The sequence below is a fragment of the Aythya ferina genome (assembly GCF_964211825.1).
Source record: "Aythya ferina genome assembly, chromosome: Z".
Classification (NCBI taxonomy): Eukaryota; Metazoa; Chordata; class Aves; order Anseriformes; family Anatidae; genus Aythya; species Aythya ferina.
In genome coordinates this window covers 73,190,142-73,208,889 of record NC_140299.1, presented here as the reverse complement: position 1 = coordinate 73,208,889, position 18,748 = coordinate 73,190,142, and positions in this window count along the sequence as shown.

Genomic DNA, 18,748 nt, shown 5'->3' with positions numbered 1-18,748 from the left:
AAGCCAATTGAAACCGGGAGTAAAATGTCCCTTTCTTACAGTATTAGAAGTTAGATGAAGAAAATTGTATCCACAGGCAGTCTTCATTTCATCTTACAGGATTTATGGAGTCCTTTGACAACTAATGGTGTAGAAAAGTCTAGAAAGGCTTATTATTCTATGACCTGAAAGTTCTCAGTTTGCTACAGCACATCCATTAACAAAGAAGCTGTTACCAATTAGACATTTCCTACTTTTGTGTAACTTTTCAAAAATATTCCCCAATGTGTGACTGACTATAATTGCAAAATCTTATTTCTTATTTCATATTTACAGCATTTTCTGGTCTTTGCTCCAAGAGACTTTTGACTGCAGGTTATCTCTTCTTCAGAGAAGGCTGTGTAGGATGTTTTTTTTTTTTTTTTTTTTTTTTTTTTTTTTTTTTTTTTAAGAGCCTTTTGCTAGCACAGAATCTCTGCCAATTATTGGACATGTTCTTGGGACATTTGTATGTGTGCAAACAGAACTGACACAAGATTAATGCTCTTTGTCTACTGCTGTTGACCAACCCTTGCCTACTCATAAGAAACTGAAAGCCATGGATGCTGCTACATGGTGGGTTTTTGACTCAGGTTATATGAAAAGAAACTCATCCTTGGCAGAATTCAGTTAAATATACATAAACATAAACGTAAACATAAACATATATGTAATTTATTCTGTGAATATGTTCCTTAACATTGTTTATATTTGTGGTGAAACCAATGTACTTCTCATGTAAACCTAAGTGCTTGGTTAGTATTAGAAAGTTTGTTTTTGTACAAATGACAAGGATATTTCACTCTGCATAATTTCTAATGTTTTCTTCCTGTGCCCTACAGTCAGTTCTAAATGTCACCAGAACCTTAAAAAGAAATATTACTTCAGCCAGTAATTTCCTAACCTTCAAAATTGTAGTACATGTATGGGTGTTCAACTGAATGCTGAAATAAACCTGATATCATAAGAAAATACACGCCACTCTAAAAGCTTTGTGTACCAAAAATACAAAATGAAAAAAAGACAGTCGGAACCAATATTTTTGGCTGTCATTTTTGAAAATCCTTAAAAATAGTTTCATCTCCTGTTTCCTTGAACTATATCAGTCAGGATGTATGTGCAGGCAGCAGTAGGTATTGGCTATAAAATCACTCAAAAACTAAGTGGATAACACTGGGCAGTGCTCTACAGTTACCAAGCAATAAAAGAGCAAAAGTAATGCATAGCTCTTGGTGCTTCTGAGGAAAGTTCTCCAGAAACAGACAGCAACACAATCACCTGCCTTTGTAAGAATGCTATTGTATCCATCAACAAATAAAGGCAGACTATTTCCAGGGTAACACCATTTGGGTTATATTTGTCAGTTTTGCTCAATGATCCCAAGCTGAAATTTTTAATTGCTGCCAATCCTGCCATGGCCAGAGATGCTTCTTTAAATATTGGGGTTGATAATTCCTTTGGAATAAGCCTGTTTTTACCTGCCAAAAATGAGACATAAATGTAAGCATGATACACCTAATACACCTGATCCTTCAGCCAGGCAAATAAAACCAGAGATCAAATGCTGGAGTATGATACTACTTGGTTTAACTCATTTTTAAGAGCATTGGCTAGAGTCTATTGCCTCTCTGTAGTATCTTCAATAGACTGGTTTTATTTTTTATACTTATGTGTGGTAGATGCTTTTCTGTACTCTTCAGTAAAAGTAAAGCATTTCCTTTCCTGGGACTAAATGAGAACATTAGGAAGCATGTATTAGGAAGGATTCAGAAAGATTTATTAACAGAATATTTTAAAGTCAAACAGTGGTCCAAAATCAGCAAGTAAAAAATTTTTGATTGAATTCCCTACCCCCAAATTCTGGTTGCTCTTCAGGTGTTTTTGCTTCTCTGTGTTTGATATCAGAAGGAACTGGATAAGACTGCAAACATTTCAGCCTGATGATGGATACCTGCAGGGAACCTGAGCCTGAGCATATTAACAACCATGAGCCCAGCACCCTGCTCCACGCAAGAGGCCAAGAAACAAGTGAGATTGTTTTTATTATTTTCTATATTTTATTTTCTATATTTTATTTTATTTTTTATTTTATTTCATTTTATTTTATTCATTTTATTTTTAATGCACATGTTGACTTTTACAATAAAACAGCAGAGGTGGAAGCCAGACTGCACAGAAATTGATGACAGCATACCAGCTGTCTTCTGAGTGGCCAGGTTTAAACAGTGGTACACAACTCTACAGGTCATTCTCACATACAGGCAGAAGAGAAAAGACTGTGGCATGGTAACTGCTGCAGGACAACAGAGTGGTCCATTTACTTTCTTTCCCATCCACTATCCAGGTTTCCATTTGTTAAAAATTTGAAATCAACATTGAAATCAGAAGTGGGAAAATGAATGCCTATTAAATGGATCCCAGGCATGAGGAGGAGGAAGACATCACCAGACACAGTTTCCCAAGACAACAAAGGATATTTTGAATGAATTATGAAGGATTTACCCAAGTTTTCTGTTACTGTTATTTCTGGTTCCTACAGAAAGGTTCCTGAAAGCTAGAAAATTGCTCTGCACAAACTACATTGCAAAGTGATAGGTGCAAATATGCAGTACACATGATGTACATAGGCAGAAAAAGAAGTATTACTGCCTCCTATTCTGGACCCATAAGCTTGAATGACAGAAACAGTCAGCTCATCTTGAAGTTGTTTTAGTTTTGCCCTTCACTTAAGGTTTGTTTTTCTGGGCATGGCCACAGCTGGCATTAGTACACAGTGACATCATTTTTGGTGTATAATTTTCCCACTAAAACAAATTCAAATCCTGGAAAAGTCAAAACAATTCGTTTGTTTTATGTCTGTAGTGATGCACATGCACTACAGCAATTAGGCCATTCACCTTTCATAAGCTAATTCTTCAACATATACAAATCTCTTGCATTTGTACTGGTAGTATAATGCAAGGATCTCTGAAATTTAAGAAATGGAAGAGCAAATGCATTCATTCATCACCAATAAGACATCAAATTTTATGTCTTTTACAATCAAAACAGGAGTAATATTTCCTCTAAAGTTAATTTTCATTTGGCAAGGAGGCAAAAAAGCTACTGAAATGCTAGTATATGCATGTGCCCTATGCCAGCCATGAACGTACACCACAAAAAGAGAAAAAGAGCTTTGATACACACACACACACACACATATATATATATAAAAGTATTTTAGGTATTAAATTGAAGTTAAAATAGAAAGGATCAACTTACAAAAAAACACTGTAAATATTATCTAATCAAATAAAATGCCATGAAAAATCTCTACTAACACCAAACAAAGAATTAGATACCAAAATGGCTATGTTGGTTTCTTCAAAAGATTTAATGGTGGAAGATACTCAGGTAAAGATGATAGTAAATAAAGTATATGGAGAGACTTCACTAGCTAATAGGATAGCTAATAGGATAATAGTTCAATATTTAAAATTACTCAGATGAAATTAAAGGCACTGGTAAATGAAATGAAACATAGCTAGGGAATCTGAAGACAAACTTAAGCACATTCTTAAGCAAATTAGGTTTCCAGAAAGTTCAGTGCAGACCAAGAAAAAAGCAGTCAGCAGGCAACTTCAAAGAAAAAAAACTGCATAGGTAAGTGTTGATTTGCTCATCTCTTCACAGGCTGAACTTCTCCAACATCAGGATGCTGAGAATCGAGAGTGCTGGCCCAGAAATATGTATGGATTTCCTAGATATGTAAGGGTGAGGGACCTAATAAGCACTTCTACACAGGCTGGTCATTTATCAGTGTCCTGGTTTCAGTTAGAACAGAATTAATTTTCTTCCTAGTAGCTGGTGGAATGCTGTGTTTTGGCTTAGGGTGAGAAGACTGCTGATAACACCCCGATGTTTTAATTGTTGCAGAGCAGTGCTTATACCAAGCCAAGGACACCTCAGCCTTTTGCTCTGTCCTGCCAACAGGCAGGCTGGGGGTGCAGCAAGAGCTGGGAGGGGACAGACCCAGGACAGGTGACCCAAACTAGCCAAAGGGGTATTCCATACCATCTGACATCATGCTAAACAATATTTAGGGGTGGCTAGCCGGGGGAGGGGGGCCGGACTGCTCGGGGTTAAGCTGGGCATCGGTCAGCGGGTGGTGAGCAATTGCATTGTGCATCACTTGTTTGTACATATTATTATTACTTTCCTATTATCACCATTGTATTATTATTATTATTATTATTATTATTATTGTTATTATTATTTTGTTATTATTATTTTCATGTCTTATTAAACTGTCTTTATCTCAACTCACGGGCTTCACTTTCCATTTCTCTCCCCCGTCCCAGAGAGGGAGGGGGGAGGGTGAGCGAACGGCTGCGTGGTGTTTAGCTGCCGGCCGGGTTAAACCACGACAATCAGGGCTGTGAAGAATACCTGCATTCTCTGCAGGGTTTCTTAGACCTTTTACTGCCATTAGAAGCACATAATACTTAGAACACTGAAAAGGAAGGAGGATTCATCCTGTTCAGAACTCCTTCCTGCATGGTTGGCTGTCTGTGAAAACACAGATAAGAGGAAATATTAAAGCTTAAAATATCTAGTCTTTCTCCTTGAGAAAAAAGAAATACCTGTGTCAGTGACTGCTTGGTAAGCCTGTGATAAGCATGAATAAACAAAACAGAATAAGAGAGTTAAGAAGAGATGATTTAGGTTGGATATTAGGAAGATCTTCTTTACCAAGAGGGTTGTTAGGCATTGGAATGGGCTGCCAAGGGAAGTAGTGGAGTCACCATCCCTGGAGGTCTTTAAAAGACGTTTAGATGTTGAACTTAGCGATATGGTTTAGTGGAGGACTTGTTAGTGTTAGGTCAGAGTTTGGACTTGATGATCTTGAGCTCTCTTCCAACCTAGACAATTCTGTGATTCTGTGGTTTGTTCTACAGAAGAAAGCTGACTCAGGCTTAGATGGAGGAAAAAACTATTAGGACAATTCAAAATAATTTAATTTTGTATTAAAATAAAATAAAAAAAAATCATTAGTTCTTTAAACAGTAGTTTTCTTGAAAGTTTATTTTTATGTCAATTACCTATGTGGACTCTCACCCAGTAGGGACAACATATGTACAACATGACCACATAGGCCTCAACCCCCTAACTGTAGCAAAAAGGTCCAATCTGACCTTTCCACAATATCTAAAAAATCATAGGCACCCGGAGGTGTTAGTTACAGGGAAAATAATAAAAATGGATTCCCCATACACTACAAAGCAACAACTTGGTAAGAAGTCAGTGAAAAAGAGGACTGTGATATGACACAAACATTTCATTTTTGTCCCTGAATAAGTTTTTGTGGGTAACAATCCCAAAGCTGCCCCATGCTCTAGTGGAGGTGCAGGGTGGAGGTGTTGGGGAGTTCAGTGGACAGCAGATCCCACTGCTAGGCAGCTTTCTATAGGCTGGGATCTACAGGAGAGTCCTAAGTCTAAACTTTGAGGCTTATCCATGTTGAGGGTAGGCTGGCTGGTTCCTTTTCTCCATAAATGGGCCACTCATTCTAGCGGTGTATCCCTGGGCTTAGCTGAAAATTTAATTTGGTGGTTAGTTAATTCCAAGGAAATAGAAACTCTACACTATCATCTAAGGGTGAGTTTCCAGTATTTGCTCAAATTTTGGCATGTAAGCTATCACTTCTGCATCCTTTTCTTCTCCCTGGTCTTCTGAATCATCATCACGAGGATGACTGAGAGAACACGATCAAAACAGATGCCTCCTGACCATTCATCATTCTCAGAATACATAACAGTCATTCCCACTGATGAGGTCTATTTGACCAGATTCTCATACGTGATCCCTGTGTGTATGGACATCGGCTGTGATTTGAGCCTGTAGTTTTAAGAACCTGTTCTGATTTTCTAGCCGTGTATGTCACATTTCATTCATCACGTTATCTTTTATAACAGTGTCTTCTGTTTTTTTCTAGCATGTTAATTTTTCATAATCTTCCCCCTTCCAGTTTCTCCACTACTGCTTGCAATTGTTAAAAGCCAGGACAAGCCTGTTTTTTCCCTTTTCTTACTGCCAATTGTTAGAGCATTTTCATTTCTTGAATGCTTCCTAAATATCCATGAGACCACTACAATATTCTTCTATTCTAAATCCCATTTAGAATTTTGTAATCCCTCATTGTCAAATTTGTTGGCTAGATTTTTCTAGTCTTTGTTAATGGTATACTCTCTTTTATACTGTTCTTCCTTAATCACAACACAAATAAACAGTATTAAGCTTTTAAATTGCTAGTACAATAACTAGTTATTGCCAGTACAATAATGTAATTAACATTGACCCTCAGGAATATCCTGCCCATGATGCTAATTAATGTTGCAGTTCAACACTCTCTGACCAGATTCTTTAAGATATTCTACACATGGAGGATTTAATGCTCAATACCAGACTTATTTGAAGTTTGAGATCACACAGGATTTTGATTAAACAAAGAGATACAGAAATAAGCATAAATTGTAATACAGGTACAAATTGCTCTTAGCAGAGTATAGCAATTGCAATATTCAGCTGAATCACACCACAGCTGTGATTCTTATTACAGGACTGTATAGGGGAGTTGGACCCGATGATCTTTCGAGGTCCCTTCCAACCCCTACAGTTCTGTGATTCTGTGATTCTGTGATAGTGTTTAACTACACAGGCTGATTCTCTCAACTAGTATAATAGGCTTACTGACTTAACTGAGTTATCCAGATGGTTCTCTCAACAGATAAAGCCATTTACTTGAAAAAAAAAAAAAAAAAAAAAAAAAGGTTCATGAGCACATTGCCCTTGCAATGAGTCTCTAAGGCTTCTTCCATTCATTAATCAGTAACAAGCAGTGCTGTCACTTATTTTACATGAGATACAAAAGCTAAGGTTGATATTTGTCTATATAGTTCTCCTTTATGAGAGGCTTGGCACTGAAAGGGAAAGTGAAAGGGAGAAAATAAAGGAAGAGAGAAGATGGAAGGGGAAGAAAATGGTAAACGGCAAGGAGAAGGGAGGGCCTCTTGAGATGGAGTAACCATGTGGACATAACCATGATGGGGTGGCCAAGTGGGTGCCAACTCTATTCCTGGTTGTTGTCAGCCATTTCTCCATATTTCCTCTCCAACCTGATTCCCAATGACCCCCAGTTTTATCTTGTTTTCCCCATGAGGCAGTCTGAAGTATACACTTCAATTATGAAAGCTGCATGTTCTGTCCAAGAGCCTGGACTCTGATTTTTGAGATTGTGTCACTGTAAATATATCTGGCTAATGTCCGTGCAGCACAGAAGATAAAGACAAGAAATAGGAGAATTGCTAATTTACATGCTCTGATACACCAACCCTAACTGACAGTGTGTAGTGGAGAAGGTAAGACCCAGAGAGTATGGAAGGACTATTTGTGTTGTGTAGGATCCATGGTTGTGTTTACGAGGGAGAAAGCAAAGACACTGTTCTGTCTGTGCTGATCTCTGGACATCTATATCTGTAAAGGACAAGCATATCTACTGGGAATTTGCACTGAACATCACCACTGACAATTTGAGAATAGGAAACAGCAATAGCACCATAACTAGATGACTGAGACTTCTAAACTTCTCTGTTTATGGAGCTGACTGTCAATGAATTTCAAAGTTATTTTTATTCAGAGCTTCCCTCTAAGTTTTCTGACTGGACCTGTGCACATGAACCCTTCAGGCTCTCTAAGGGGTTGGAAAACCCTACTTGAGGTCCCTATTTCACATTTACCACCTTATAATTCTTATTGGATTTGGATATTTTCCTTTTCCACAAGACATATATCATGGTTATCCCACTGAATAAAGGTATCCTAACTTTTCTTCTGGTGGTAGTCATTCAGTGGGAGGAGACCTGCAGTCTTATGTACATAATCACCGAATCACAGAATCACAGAATTTCTAGGTTGGAAGAGACCTCAAGATCATCAAGTCCAACCTCTGACCTAACGCTAACAGTCCCCACTAAACCATATCCCTAAGCTCTACATCTAAACGTCTTTTAAAGACTTCCAGGGATGGTGACTCCACCACTTCCCTGGGCAGCCTGTTCCAATGTCTAACAACCCTTTCGGTAAAGAAGTTCTTCCTAACATCCAACCTAAAACTCCCCTGGTGCAACTTAAGCCCATTCCCCCTCGTCCTGTCACCAGGCACTTGGGAGAACAGGCCAACCCCCACCTCGCTACAGCCTCCTTTAAGGTATCTGTAGAGAGCAATAAGGTCGCCCCTGAGCCTCCTTTTCTCCAGGCTGAACAAGCCCAGCTCCCTCAGCCGCTCCTCGTAGGATTTGTTCTCCAGGCCCCTCACCAGCTTCGTCGCCCTTCTCTGCACCCGCTTAAGCACCTCGATGTCCTTCTTGTAGCGAGGGGCCCAAAACTGAACACAATACTCGAGGTGCGGCCTTACCAGAGCCGAGTACAGGGGGACAATCACCTCCCTAGCCCTGCTGGCCACACTGTTTCTTATGCAAGCCAGGATGCTATTGGCCTTCTTGGCCACCTGAGCACACTGCTGGCTCATATTCAGCCCACTATCCACCATCACTCCCAGGTCCTTCTCTGCCTGGCAGCTCTCCAACCATTCCTCTCCCAGCCTGTAGCTCTGCTTGGGGTTATTGCACCCCAGGTGCAGGACCCATCACTTGGCCTTGTTAAACTTCATGCAGTTGGCCTCAGCCCATCGGTGCAGCCTATCCAGATCCTCCTGCAGAGCTTTCCTACCCTCGAGCAGATTGACACACGCGCATAGCTTGGTGTCATCTGCAAACTTACTGAGGGTGCACTCAATGCCCTCGTCCAGATCATTGATGAAGATATTAAAGAGGACCGGCCCCAGCACCGAGCCCTGGGGGACGCCACTAGTGACTGGCCTCCAACTGGACTTGCCTCCATTTACCATGACTCTTTGGGCCCGGCTATCCAGCCAGTTTCTAACCCAACGAAGCGTGCGCCAGTCCAAGCGAAGAGCAGCCAGTTTCTTGAGGAGAATGCTGTGGGAGATGGTGTCAAAAGCCTTGCTGAAGTCAAGGTAGATCACATCCACAGCCTTTCCCTCGTCCACCCAGTGCGTCACTTTGTCATAGAAGGAGATCAGGTTTGTCCATCAGGATATGCCTTTCATAAACCCATGCTGACTGGGCCTGATCGCTTGCTTGCCCTGCAAGTGCTGCGTGATGACTCTCAGGAGGATCTGCTCCATGAGCTTCCCTGGCACTGAGGTCAAACTGACAGGCCTGTAGTTTCCCGGGTCTGCCCTCCGGCCCTTCTTGTAGATGGGCGTCACGTTTGCTAGCCGCCAGTCAACTGGGACCTCCCCCGATAGCCAGGACTGCTGATAAATGATGGATAGTGGCTTGGCCAGCTCCTCTGCCAGTTCTCTCAGTACCCTTGGGTGGATCCCATCCGGCCCCATCGACTTGTGCACATCCAAGTGCCGTAGCAGGTCACCAAGCAGTTCTTTGTGGATAGTGAGGGCCACATCCTGCTCCCCATCCCCTTCCACCAGCTCAAGGTACTGAGTATCCAGAGAACAACCAGTATTGCCGCTAAAGACTGAGGCAAAGAAGGCATTGAGCACCTCCACCTTTTCCTCATCTCTTGTAACTAAGTTTCCCCCCGCATCCAGTAAAGGATGGAGATTCTCCTTAGTCCTCCTTTTTGTGTTGATGTATTTATAGAAACGTTTTTTGTTATCTTTAATGGCAGTAGCCAGATTGAGCTCCAGATGAGCTTTGGCCTTCCTAATTTTGTCCCTGCACAGCCTCGCTACATCCTTATAGTCCTCCCTAGTGGCCTGCCCACTTTTCCAAAGATTATAAACCCTCTTTTTTCTCCTAAGATCAAGCCACAATTCTCTGTTGAGCCAGGCTGGTCTTCTTCCCTGCCAGCTTGTCTTTGGGCACGTGATGCTAGCAGAGGCCTGCGTAATAGTCTATACAACAAGCTGTGTTCACATTTCCATCACCATCTTCCTCATGGAAAAAGGAACAAGTCATCAAAATCTCAGTCTAATGTAACCAAAAGGCATCCCTTACCATGTTCTCACTTTGTTGACAAAAATAATGGATATTTCTTGTTGTATAAGGATCTTCCTTTGGTTTGCTCTTTGCCATGCCAATAGTTGCTTTGTCTCTTCTAGCATCATGTTGTCCACCTCATAATGGAAGACGGCCTACAGAATGTTGATTATTATCATGCTAACAAAGTGGGGAAAATAATTTTTGCAGCCCTCAGATCCATATTTTTAGAGGAGCCTGCTTAGTTTCGTAGGCAAAAATAAACCATCAAACAAACAAGCAAACAAAAAAACTAAAGAGTCTGTGAAATGCATACTCAGGCTGAAGACTTCTATACACATGACTCTACCACAGAGAGTGAGCAGTTGCAAGTCTTTTTTTTTTTTTTTTTTTTTCCAATGGCCCCTTCTAACAGCAGTGGCCCTCACAGCCTTACACATTATGCTCCTTAAATATCTGAGAAACTCTTGTCTCCATAAAGAGCTGAATACAGTCCATAAGGTAATAGTCTCTAAATTCTTTCTTCCTCAGGTTTCCTTTATATCCTCTCATCCCCCAGTGCTCCTATTGCTAACTTCTGAAAAAATAAAAAAATAAAATAAAAAAATGCCCCAGTTTCCTGCATACATTCCCTATTATATAAATGTAGCCTTGCCCTGATTGATATATATATATATATATATTATCTTGGGCATGAGACACTAATTTAGTTTTACATTCAGGATATCTCTATGACCTTAACTGCATACTGCATTAAAAGCCTTTACATTTGTGAGGCTTTTCCACATAGACTTTACCCCTCTCACACAAAATTATAAGCAGACAATCCACTCAGTTTTTAACAGCAAAGGTTTTTTTGCTTGTCTAAATGTTTCCCAGGCCTACATTGCATTTAGGGCATCTTAAACTTTCAGGCATTAATTGTAAAATCATAAGACAGGTAGAGCTGGAGTTAATATTTACAGCTATGTATCTGTTCATGCAGTGTCTGCCAAAGGTTTCTTGACCCAGAAAACTTTCTTATACCTTTAACAGTACAGTAACTTTCATGACATGAATGGAGGAAACAGTCTTGGGATACTGAAATTATCATTTGACTTAAAATCCTGTGCCCTAGAAAGGACAGTCATTGGCCCATTGCCTTAATAAATAAATAAATAAATAAAGCATTTAATGGACACTGTGGCACAATGAAAGAGTGTAGCCTTTTGTTAGCCTTTTGTTGGAAAGCTGCCTGGCAGAGAAGGACCTGGGAGTATTGCTGGATAGTGGGCTGAATATGAGCCAGCAGTGTGCTCAGGTGGCCAAGAAGGCCAACGGCATCCTGGCTTGTATCAGAAACAGTGTGACCAGCAGGGCTAGGGAAGTGATCGTCCCCCTGTACTCGGCTCTGGTGAGGCCGCACCTCGAGTACTGTGTTCAGTTTTGGGCCCCTCGCTACAAGAAGGACATGGAGGTGCTTGAGCGGGTCCAGAGAAGGGTGACAAAGCTGGTGAGGGGCCTGGAGAACAAGTCTTACAAAGAGCGACTGAGGGAGCTGGGTTTGTTCAGCCTGGAGAAAAGGAGGCTCAGGGGCGACCTTATCGCTCTCTATAAGTACCTTAAAGGAGGCTGTAGCGAGGTGGGGGTTGGCCTGTTCTCCCATGTGCCTGGTGACAGGATGAGGGGGAATCTGCTAAAGTTGTGACAAGGGAAGTTTAGATTGGATATTAGGAAAAAAATTCTTTACCAAAAGGGTTATTATGCATTGGAACGGGCTGCCCAGGGAAGTGATTGAGTCACCATTCCTGGAGGTCTTTAAAAAATGTTTAGATGTAGAGCTCAGTGATATGGCTTAGTGGAGGACTGGTTAGTGTTAGGTCAGAGGTTGGACTTTGTGATCTTGGAGGTCTCTTCTAACCTATACAGTTTTGTGATTCTGTTAGAAAGATGCTTGCAGTTCTGGAAATTTGCTTGGTATAAACAGAGCTTGTTGGGTGCCTTAGTTGTTAACTGTTATTTTTTCCTTCCCTGGCTTGTGAAACAAGTCAATACTTACCAATACAAGTAGTGCCATGCCCATGTTACTCCAAATTTAATTTCCTCCTACTCTGGCTTACCATCATTGTATGAGCTGAGGACCCTTTTGCTTGGTTTTTGCTTCACTGAACATGTCATTCTTGTCACTCTTAACCTGGCCAACTTGCAATCCCCAGTGTGTCCCAGCTTTTAGCAAGTGCCATTCATCAGTTTTCCCCTGTCCTCTGCAGTTCATTTCCACCCCACACATGCTAGGACTGGTTCAGCATCTTGTAGACAAAAGAATCTGAGACTGGCCTCCCTTCCTCCCACCCTTGTTCTTTCTCTTGGCTGATTTTCCACTGTGATCATATCACCAAATTATCAGCACTGTAGTCTAAATCACTGAGAAGTATCTGATCCCTTCTTTAATTTTATTGACTATGAACATTTTGTAATGAGCATCTGCTCCTAAACTTATCAGACACCTTTCTTAGATACCAAGACATGGTGTCCTTTTCTTAGCATTATGGTTTCTTTACTTTTATTTATTTTTTTTTTCTCCTTTTCTTAGCATGGACATAGTTTTTTTTATTTTTAAGCCAGTCCCCATACAGAGTGTTCCAAACAACATCTGAGGGGTTCACAACAGTGGGTCTGCCTCCCACAGTTCAAGGAAAGCTGTGGTTATAGCTCTTTTTAAACTCCAGTAGTACCTTGACATACCAAAAAGATTTTGTGTGCTTTAAAACATCTCCACACCTCTGATTGTAAGGTACTAGTAAAACAGTACATAATAGAGATATTTTTTCATTATTAGCAGTGAAGGGTGAAAATTATCTTGCTTAAACTGTTTGTGTGAAGGCCATTTTAGAAATGCTTTTAGCCCTAGTCTTCCTGTAGTTCCTGTGGTCTGCACCCCCTGCTAAAACTGCTTATAATGGCCACAGATATTGCAGAACTCAATGTACATGTTAGATATGTTTAGCATTGTGAAGCTGGGTTTACTGACATCGTTTTGTTTGGAAAACTGTTGTTTATGTGCAAAATCTTCCTGCCATTGAAGATCTACTTCCTATATGTCATTGTGTTCCTCTGAAGGTCCTCTCTTGCATATTTCTGTAAGGTATAAGCAGCACCTGTTTCCAAGCTTTGTTGCCCTCACTGCTTTCTATTCACATCAACTGTTCATCTTGTAGCTGCTTCAATAAGTGAATTTTGAGTATTGAAGCTTCCCACTACTCCAGGAAAAACAGTCAATCACTTTCAACAGGCAATCCAGAGTAGACAGGACTATTAACACCCTGCCTGTTCAGACAATCAATCTACCTGGTGGTCAAAGAGTCTTTATTAAGGTATCAGGCAGGTGTGAGGGCAGATACTGCCTGGCATCTTTAGGTTCCTTTTTTTTTTTTTTTTTTTTTTTTTTCCTTTTGAACACTTCTGCTCTTTCTTTGAATGTTGCTGCCCCAAAAATATCTCACAAAAAGAGAGGCTGTATCTTCCATCTTGTCACCAGCCAAGCCTGGGTTTTGAACATAGTAGATGAAAGGCTAAAGACTCATGAGTGTGGGAAAAGCAAAGCTCTCCATCAGCTGAGTCAAAGGCAGACCCCCGCCTACAAAGCTCCCATCCCAGGACGGTAGTTCAGCAAGGCTTATCTTATTTGTACTCTTATTTTTCTTTCTGTTTCTAGCCTCCCATTGTGTGCACATCTCAAGATCAGCTTCTGGTCCCTCTTGCAGAGCAGGCAACTTTAATAGGACAATTGTGGATGCAAGCTGTTATGATAAAAGCACATAAAAAACTCAGAGGCAGGGAAGTGACCAGGCAGGAGGGGAAACATGAGGAAGTGGATGGTCCCAGTCAGGGATCTTACATATAACCAGTACATCACTGGGGTGATTTCTTTGATCATTTGGGGCCCTGTCAAGGTGTTATCATGGTGGCTTGTCTCCTGGGCCCTGGACACTTATTCCCACTTCTCACACTTGTAGTTGTCTGTTTGATGTCCTCAGGGGAGGGACATGGGACCCTGAGCTGCCAGTCAGGCCTTGGAGGTTCTCAACACCCATTACACCCAGGGTTACTGTGACTGTGAAGGAGGACGCAAACAGTTCTCTGGGTGGAAACTGAAGCAACCAAATGTGAGGAGGAAGGTGGCATTGCCTTTCCTAGTCACTGAGAAGCCAGGACAGTGAAGAGAAAGCCAACTCCTGCTGGGCATTTATAAGGAATATATGAAGTAGTTGCTATCATCTGCCCAGAGCTGCAGCCTCCATATCAGAAGAATCCCTGTTTTCTCTAGCATGCTAGATGGAAACCATCCAAAGGATGAGATGATTTGAAGCTACTTAAAATACTACTCTTTAATATTCTGGATCTGCAAGCACAAATATTGCTACATGTATATGCTGTACAAACACAGAAACAGTGTGCAAATAGGCAGTGAGGTTTGACTGTCTTTGTCCACAAAAGAAATGCTGCTTTGTGCTGCACAAACACTCTTTCTGTAGCTGGATAAGAGCTAGGGGAGCATAACAAACAACAAAACAGACATGGGGATACAGGTAAAGAGGGATACCACATGCTCTGCAATAAGGGCACAGAGATGTCTGCTTTCAGAAGCAGGTAGTTAAATGAAGAAAACAGGGGTCCAGAAAGGCTAGCACTAATTCTTCTGTATTAATCATTTAAAGGGAAATGTACAGAACATATGTGTGTATAAACTGGGCTTCTCCCCCATCCCCACCCTCTACTTCCTTTTATACAGAGTGCATCATTTTCTACACTGATACAGACTCAAGGAGACAATTTTGAGAGAGGGTGCAGCTAACAGTAACCTTATAGCCAACTGGGAAAGGACTGCCTTCACACCAGGACTGCCTTCACTCCATTCCTTGTGCAGATGTGGAGGTGTGTTCCACCTGAGGCTTACATGCAGACATCCCAGAGCCAATGCTCACACACTGTGGAGGTGGAGCACGGCTGGGAGAAATGTGCCCTGGCTGAAAAATCACAGCATTCAATTTGCCTTTCCTCTGGGTTTCACATCAGCTACTCTCATTAGTGTGCTTAATTAGCATCTCAGATAAAGAAATGGAAACCTTGGTAATATCACATATTTTCACTGTTTACAGTAATCTGTTCACTGATGGTGACAGGCTCATTGCTATTGTATTATGCAGGCAAAAGGATAGCATCTTCCAGGGCCTAGTGTAATAAAAAGGTTAATGATGTGACCAGCATAATTTGCAGGAGTATGCATGATTCTTAAATGGTAAAACCACCAGTGAATTTTCAGGTCATCCCGGAAAACTAGCTACGAGACTCTCACGTATGTTCAAGACATGATACAGATAATAAGGGAGTATTGGTCTGGATTTAAAATGTCACTATTACATTTTTCTTTTCTACAGGTTCTCCTATCTAAATTTATTTAATCTCAGCATCAGCTACACTGCTGGTTGAATGAACAAAAAGAACCTAATGATATTAATATATTCAATAGTCACTAGGATAGGAGCTAAATTAACCCCAGTGTCATTCCGTCCATGCAATTTATTGAACTCCAAAAACTTGTACTTTTGCCTGTTTCTCTTACTGCATGACCAGACCTAACAGCACTGTGTGAGAGCCTGAGCTGGAAAACTACAATTTCCAAATGAAGGATTTGCACGTTTCGGTTTTGTCAATGTCATTGAAATGGGAACATCCAAAACCCTCAATCTTGACAAGTATGTTTCCTTCAGGTAATTTTTTTTTACAGAACTGCAAGTCCTTAAAATTAAAATTTAAAAATATGGTATCTGCATTATAACATTTCAGAAAATTACTTTCATTACTGACATATCTAAAGCAGAGAAAAAAAATACAAATTTTGTCTCTATTTACCATTGTCATTAATGACAAGTTGTCCTGAGACTGATAAAAAATAAAAAAAACAAAAAACAAAAAAACAAAAAAAAGAGAGAGAGAGAGAGTTCCCTGTAAGTTCTTCTCTGTCTTCTCCACAAGTTGTCTGTTCTTTGTCTGTTCTCAATATCACTTCTGAAAGCCCATCACTGGAAAAAAAAAAAAAAAAAAAAAAAAAAGTCTTCAGTCTGGCAAACATGACTTGTCAGATAAAATTAAAAAGAAAAAAATAGCATTGATTTTAATTCATCTTTTATTAATCCTTCTCCAAACTAGGTGTCATCCCTTAAAGTAAAAGGGCAATTTATATTTATTAGATTTGAGTTATATTTATGATATGCTCATGTAGGGCTATTCTCATTTGATACCTGAAAGTGTATTGAAATCTTTGGAGACTGGCACAAAGCAACAATTTATCCTGACAGAAGTGACCTTTTCAATACAATAAGGATAACACTTTTCATTTGAATGTTCCACAGCACAGATCTGTTATTGTAGTTTGCAGAGTCTGTTTATTAACTGAAAGCTTTCCTGATGGGCCAGGATGTATGAGATTTTAGAAGTATAGTCCAAAAAATGAATATATTTTAGCAAAACCACCTTTTGAATGTTGAATTTGGAAAGTTTAATTTGAAATCATCCCACATGAATATGAGGGGTATGCAACTACAGAATATAATTCCAGCTTCAAAAAATATAATCTACCTAGTAGTTAAACAGTCTCCTAATATTGATCTTTTATTGTGTTATATTTGGAGCACAACAGTGAGAAGACTACAAATTATTTCTTTTTTTTAACATTTCAACCTCTGCAATAGTTCTCTTAGAAGAGATTTACAAAGCTATGAATGCAAATTAGTGCCTGAATTCTGTGATTCCTCTTGTTTTTTTCCAGCTCCAGAATCAACAAATTCAAGATAATAAAAATATATAATCAAATAATAAAATTATCTATTTTTTTATTATCAACTAATAAAAATATCTAATCAGAGTGGCAGTCCTAGAAATTTCCAGAAATCAAAGAGACAATGGGTACTTGTAAAATATCTTCCATTTTGATCTGGCACCCATTAACCCCTCCTCATGAGACATGGTCCTGGAAAGTAGAGGGATCCAGGAGAGCCAGTTGATACTGAAGGATCAATTCCTCCAAGCTCAAGAGTGGTCCACGTTGATGAACGAATGGGGCAAGGACAGCAGGAGGCCTGAATGTTCCTGGACTGAACTCATGGACTTAAACCTCATGAAACTAAGCAAAGGGAAACACAGAGTCCTGCACCTGCAGAAATAGCCCCTGGCAGCACTATGTGCTAGGAAGCAACTTTTCTTGCAGAAAACCCATGTGGCTGCCGGTGGGCAACAATCTGAATATGGTCCAACAATGTGCACTGGCAGCAAACATGGCCAACAGCTGTCTGGGCTACATGAGAAAGAACATTGCCAGTAGGTAAAGGAAAGTGATCATTGCCTTTTACTCAGCCCTTGTGAGACACATCTGGAGTGCAGGGTCCAGTCCTGGGCTTCCCATCACAAGAGATGTGGACTTAATGGACTGAATCTAGTGAAGAGACACCAAGATGATTAAGGGACTGAAACACCTCTCCTACTGAGAAGAGAAAGAGTAAGCTGGAACTGTTCAGACTGGAGAAAAGAAGGCTGAGGGGAGGATCTTATTAGTAAACATCTGGTTGGGGGAGGAGGGGGAGTAAAGGTGCAGAGCCACACACTTCTACAGGGTATCTGGTGACAGGATGAGAGAAAATTGACACAAACTGAAATAAAGGAAATTCCATTTAAGCATAGAAAAAACTCTTTTTACTATAAGGGTGATCAAGAGGTGGAGCAGGCTGCTCAGAGAGGTTGTGGACTATCCATCCCTGAAGGTATTCAAACACCTAATGGACTTGTTCCTGGACAGCCTCTTCTAGGTTGACCCTGCTTTGACCAGAGGGTTGGACTAGACCTCCAGAGGTGCTTGTCAACTATGACCATTCTGTGATTCTGCAAAGGCTGAAGATAAGCTTGTTTTTGGTAGAGGTGTTTTCCAGAAGTGTGGTACTGTGCTGCTGCTGTCATTCATGGGGTAGGGACATCCTAAGTCATGCAAAAAGAGAGAAATGGAAGCCAATGTGTTGCAAACTATGAAATCTACATCTTTCTTGCAACTCTGATAAGCACTTAACTACCATCAGTCATAAACATCCTGAAATCTGAGGCCTTGGAGGTGACAAAATTGCACCATGTTGCCTCCTCATCACACTGCTACAGAGTCGTGAGGAGGCTGAGAAAAATATCACTACTTTAGAAGGCTTAGATCTCTTAAGAGAGAACCCATGTCTGTTAATATGTATCCTTCTAAACAATGAAGACATTTTGCTCCTAGCTAAAAGGAGAGAATAGGGGAAAAATATCACAAACAAACAAACAAACAAACACTTTCGTATTTCTCACAGCATATCTGTGTTTGAGGCAAAGAGGTCTTTATAACAGTTTCTTATCACAGTGTAAATGTTTTTTTCTTTAAAGTGTTAGCTTTAGCAAGGTACCTTATGGTACCTTGTTTTTTGTTGACAAATGTGATGTGTTTTTTTCTCTCCTCTGTCAAAGCTGTTTTACATACAATAGTCAAGAAACACAAACTTTAGAGTAAATATTTTTTCTAATCCTTTAATTTATAAATACAAAACCACAGGGTGTTTTTGTTGCTTGAGAATTCAAATCTGGGAATGAGTACTGAGAACCCTCCTTTTTGTTGC